The sequence below is a fragment of the Calidris pugnax genome, unplaced genomic scaffold (genome assembly GCF_001431845.1).
Source record: "Calidris pugnax isolate Ruff unplaced genomic scaffold, ASM143184v1 scaffold148, whole genome shotgun sequence".
Taxonomy (NCBI): Eukaryota; Metazoa; Chordata; class Aves; order Charadriiformes; family Scolopacidae; genus Calidris; species Calidris pugnax.
Genome location: NW_015090926.1, coordinates 2,714,049 through 2,720,048, shown reverse-complemented (window position 1 = coordinate 2,720,048; position 6,000 = coordinate 2,714,049).

Sequence of the window (6,000 nt, the reverse complement as noted above, 5' to 3'; positions counted from 1 at the left end):
TCAAGCTGATTTAATAACAGTCATTATGTTAAAAAATGAAACTTATCCTTGTGTCAGAGATTAACTTGGCAGAAACAAAGGAAGAGAAGCAACTCCTGCAGCACCTTTGTGCCCTCCTAGAATTGCTGTTCATCATTCTTTCTTTCAGTAGTTCCCTTGCTCCTTTTGTGCAAAAGGTACCACCATCTAATGAAACAATTAAGGCCTGACTGTTTAAATACGCTATTCTGTTCTTTTCAAGCATAAGTGTCAGCCATCAAGACAAACTATACCCACTGCTTCACTATCAGCAGAGTCATTGTTATCCCAGATAGACTACTCTAAAAATAAAAGTCATTCTGTATGTGCAGCTTCATCAAGTCAGGTCATGTCAGCCCCGCAGGGTAGACAGTGCTGTACTAATTTTATTATTCTATTTTTAAGCATGGCCTCCTTAGATCTTTTAGTGTGTCCCACATAACAATGCAGAATTGACACATTGTACTCAAGTTCCTACTCCCAACCACCCTCAATTTCTGAATATCCCACCCAGTCTGTATGTTTGCTGTCCAAAACAATGATGAAGTGGTCACATTTGGCTTAACTTCGCCTGTTGTGCATTGCTTGGCTGCTCAGTGGTCATGAGATCACATCAAAATTAGTATCTGCAAGATTAATCAGTGTTAACAATGTAGTGCCCCGGGCACTATATTTCACAGATGGATCCATCCCTAAAAGCTGAACTGAATTTTACAAGCCCATGAACACAGATGCAGCAGGAGGGTTTCATCCTGAGTTACCTCAAATACACAAATTTCTAGAAGTCACCCTAAGGGTGATCATGTCTCAGAGACGAAACAAAAATTCACGTCTTATTGGTACATGTGAGAAATTTGGTCCCCAATAGCTGTTTTCTCACACCACCAAGCTATCTAAGAGTTATAATGCAAGTACAAGACATGGAAATAGAAAAAGAATTGCCCATGTTTTTCAAGGTAAATTGAGGGAACTCCACTGGTGCATGGATTTACACCAGGCTGTAGCTCTTAGATTACATTTAATACTTGAATTTTTTACACCACTTGACATTGGGCAGGTACATACAGCCTTTTAGAATGAAGAGCTGAACAAGAAAGTACTTTTCCTTCCCTTACACCTACTCGTTACAGCAATAAAAATGAACAGCTGATTTCAACCAAACCCCAAACTTTTTAGAAATCCTACCTTACACCTGCAAGTTGGGAATTACCACTAGCCCAGTATTGACTAGAAACCTGAAACAGTTTCAAGGCAGATAAAATAAATTGCAGTTGGTTCTATAGTGGTGGTTTCAGAACATAACAAGAATACATTCAGTGTTCAGCACGTGCACAATAAAAATTTACAGTCATATGTGAGAAGAAGGTAAGAAAGAGGAACTAGGCTATTTGTGGCGGGTTGGCTTAGCATGTTCCTTAGATATTCAAACTGTCATTTTTATCATAGGCGATATCATATTCCCAAAGGTGAGACTGGCACTACTTTTAGGAGATTTAGGCTGAATCTGTGTACAGCAAACAGCTCTCAATACTCTGTCACGTTATGCCCTGAAATACCCATATTCTTCCCTTGCAGTGTTGGTCTGTGTATTGGGTTTACATGGCAAGGTTTTGGTAGCGGCAGGGCAGGCTACAAGGGTAGCTTCTGTGAGAAGCTGCTAGAAAATTCCTCTATGTATAGATAGAGCCAATGCCAGGCAGCTCTAAGACAGACCTGCTGCTGGCCAAGGCTGAGTCCATCAGCAAGGGTGGTAGTGGGGAAAAAATTGCTGAGCAACTCCAGAGTGAGAATATGTGAGAGAAACAACTCTACAGACACCAAGGTCAGTGAAGAAGAAAGGGGAGGAGGTGCTTTAGGTGCCAGGGCAGACATTCCCTTGCAGCCTGTGGTGAAGATCATGGTGAGCCAGGCTGTTTCCCTGCAGCCCTTGGAGGTCCACAGTGGGGCAAATTTCCACCTGCAGCCTGTGGAGGACCCCATGCTGGAGCACATGGGGGAGGATGTGATGCCATGGGAAGTCCATGCTGGAGAAGACTCCTGGCAGGACTTGTGGACCCCTGCTCCAAACTTGCTGGAGCAGGTTTGCTGGCAGGACTTGTGGCCCCGTGGGAGACCCACACTGGAGCAGTCTGTTCCTGGAGGAATCAGCCCATGGAAAGGACCCACACTGGAGCAGCTCAGGAAGAACTGCAGCCCATGGGAAGGAAACGTGTTGGAGAAATCCATAGAGAACTGCCTCCCATGGGAGAAACTGGAGCAGGGGAAGAGTGTGAGGAGGAAGGAGTGGCAAAGTGTGATGAACTGAATGTAACCCCCATTATTCAAGCCCCTGTGTTGATGAGGGGGAGGAGGTAGAGAAATTGGAAGTGAAGTTGAGTCTGGGAAGAAGTGAGGGGTTGGGGGAAGATGGTCTAAAATTTGGTTTTGTTTCTTATTACCCTATTCTGATTTGATTGGCAACAAGTTAATTTCTTTGAGTCAAGTCTGTTCTGCCTCTGATGGTGATTGGTGAGTGACCTCCCTGTCCTCATCTCAATCCATGAAGCTTTTATTATATATTCTTTCCCCGCCCATCTTATTACCCTATTCTGATTTGATTGGCAACAAGTTAATTTCTTTGAGTCAAGTCTGTTCTGCCTCTGATGGTGATTGGTGAGTGACCTCCCTGTCCTCATCTCAATCCATGAAGCTTTTATTATATATTCTTTCCCCGCCCAGCTGAGGAGGAGAGTGATAGAGTGGCTTGGTGGGCACCTGGTGTTCAGTCAACCCACCACATCTGGTAATATCATCCAAAAGAGCTTTTGTACAAGATAACGAGATCATAGGAGACACTAGATTCTTAGAAAGGTCTGGTGCCTGCTGCACTATATTCTGTTGGCTAATCTCTAACTGGGCTTCTTAAAGTTTGGCAGGGTGCTGCATAGGTTTTCTGGGTATTTTTTCATTTTGCCCAATTATTTCTTTGTAAGTAAGGGTCTGGAGCTTGTTTTGTTGTGGGTTTTATTTTGGTTTTTAATTTTTTTTTGGGGGGGTTTCAGCCAGGAAGGAAGGAAGGACACTGGTCCAGTATTTGAATTGCACATTAGAGATTACTTCATGTCTCTCCCAACATACCTCATTAGCTAAGAAAATAGTACCGAAACAGAACTTAGAGGTGGCTATCATCTCCTCCTCTGCTTGACTACTGCCACAAAAGTTTACATACATTAATACATGTAAATGAGCGTCTAACACAGTAGCATGATGACCTGCACACAAGCTTCTTCAGCTGGTTTCCAAGAGCTTTCCTGCCAGAACAAAACTGGCTTATTCCAAGAACTGTGGACTGTAGAGAACAAAAAGCATATCTTTGTAGAAATACAATGTCGTCAAAAAACACATAAGGTAACTGTGAACAGGACAGTTTTAGGCACTAGTATGTCTGTGCTAACACATCAGCCTGTCCGACACACTTGGCTTCCAAGGTGTTGGCAAAGTTTGCCCAGGTGATTTTTTTCTTGCTACCCTAGCACAGCTATGCTGTTGCCATTATCCCAGTCATCCAGATGGCACAGAGCCCAGTATCATACCACATGAATATATCAAAGGGATCAGTGTTAATTGGTCAGATAGCGAAATTCAAACTTGACAAAATAGGTACGTCCTAACTATTTATCTCAGTTTCTTCTTCTGACTGCTTTTTTTTTTTTTTTTTTTTTTGTTTTTTTTTTTTTTTTTTTTTTGGCATTCTCTTTCTGTCCCTTGAATGATCGAGGCAACAGTGAACAAAGAAGAATGAGAGACCCAAGGTCTCTATTTATCAGACACAGTCTGAAAGACTTGCTGCCTCCTGAATGTTTCTCTCCATAGGAAGCAACCCTGGTGTGTACCCTTGCCGTTGGGCAGATCAACCTGCCAGATTCACACTTGAATCATTAAAATTTTCTCAACTTTACTTCTCAGAAAAATGTACAAGAGTCATACCAAAAACTTCTCAGTCACTTCCACGGCTTCTCCTTTAACATGTATTGTAGGCAGGCAGAAGAATGTTGAGGAACAAGTTATGGTGATGTTAATAAACCTACTTATTTGAAATAGATATTAAAAGCTGGGCTCATGCTGAACACGTGGAACAGTGAAAGTTCAACACAAATCAAACCAATCAAAAATTATTTCAATCTATCTCAGCAATATATATGTTTATGCTTCATGTCCTGACAGGCTGAGATGTCTCTCTCATACAGCTTTTGGAGTTTGAAGCCTCCATACATGGCCCCTGAGAATTTTGTTCTGGCAATTCCAATCCAGACATCTTTGCTGATGTAAGCTTCAAAACTGTTGCTAAGTGCAAATTCTACTGGAAAGCAAAGACCTATCTGTGCTGCAAGAGCACAGATATAAAATACAATGCAGTGAAATTCTTCTCTTATGTTGGTTCTGTTGCAGCAGTGTGTTCATGAAGTGATTTTCAGGCCTTGCTGCTGACTATTTCTACAGGCCATTGGCATTCAATGCCTTCTTAGTTTCTGGGTGGATATGTAAAAACGAAAGTGTCGTGTTTGAACAGATTTCTGGCCAGCCTTAATTTAGAATTGGAGTGTGTGCGCATAGTTGGCTATTTCAAACTATCAGTCATTCCAAGAGGTTTGCTTTGTTTAGTTAAGAGGCGAAAAACAAGAGTTGGTGAGGCTAATTCTTGGAGGCTGGAATTATCATATCAAACAGTGCTCTAAACTTGCAGCAACCCAATGTCTCTTCATCTGGCTTGTGCTTTTGGAACAAACAGTACATGACTTATACTCAGTTTTCATACACATCATAAACTCCTGCCAAAGGGCAAAATAAAAAATAAACCCTAGATTGCTGTCACATGGCTATAAATACGACAGTGAATTATAACAGTAAAATATCCTATGCAAATTGCAGCTAATTTTAAAATATCTCAATCTGACTGACTACAGAATGAATGAAGAATTATATAGTGTTGTTCAAACTCCTGGTTCATTTTTTACCCCTTTGAACCATTCCTGTTACTCCAAATTCTTAGTTTTAACAGCCGTTTATATTGCTCTGTAAAAATGGAAGTGGGTAGATCTGTAAAGCACTCCAATTTACAGAATTTTTCTAATTAACATTTCTTATTTGCTTCAGGTGGGTAGCTAGTGATTGCTTCTCCTTGTGCACACAGAGCTTCTGGTGTCTGCTCCTTTCCGTGACATTAGACAGAGAGATTTACAAAGATGCCACTTGGCAGAATATTTTAGAGGGATTTGTTTTAAGATGAGTGTTTCTTCAGTGTGAGGCATCACAAGTGGTTTTAGCCTCCCAGCTGTGTTTCTCAGCAGATGGGGCTGGCAAAAGCTGCATGTGATGTGACAGCACAGAATTAAGTTTGAAACAACACTTAAAGAAAAGGTTTGAAGAAGAAAACAAGGTCGCTATCCATCTGATGGAAATCACACTGGGTAAACAAATTTAGTGAGAGGTCAATGAATTCTGGTTAAGAAAAAAACCCCGATTTTTGGACTGGCAAGACAGTGCCTAGGAGCCTTTTAAAGAGACCGCACTACTTGTCACTGTCCTTTTCCAGCTGTGCCTGTCCTCTACTCTATGTAATATATGTCTTACATGGAGAGCTTCCTGATTTGGGGAATATCTGCCTGCCAGACAAAAAGCTCCATCCTGCCTTAACCCCCACAAAAGTCCGGCCAAGGCAGAGTTAATTACTACATATAGTTTCAAAGAAATAGGGCTGGATAGGGGGAGGAGAACGAGCATAAAAATTGTATATTAAAAAACTTTTTGGGAACCAGCCAGGGAGCAATGCCAATCTGTGATCTTAAAGCTAAAATATGTTTGTCTTAGGGGGCTTTCCTGTATCCATGTTTCTGTGCGGAGGGCCAGACAGGCTTCATAGTGGAAAATCTCAGGTTGGGAAGAACTGGAAAGTCAGCAGTCCCAAGAGTGTCTATTGCCTCTGCCCTTACCCTGCCAGCATGT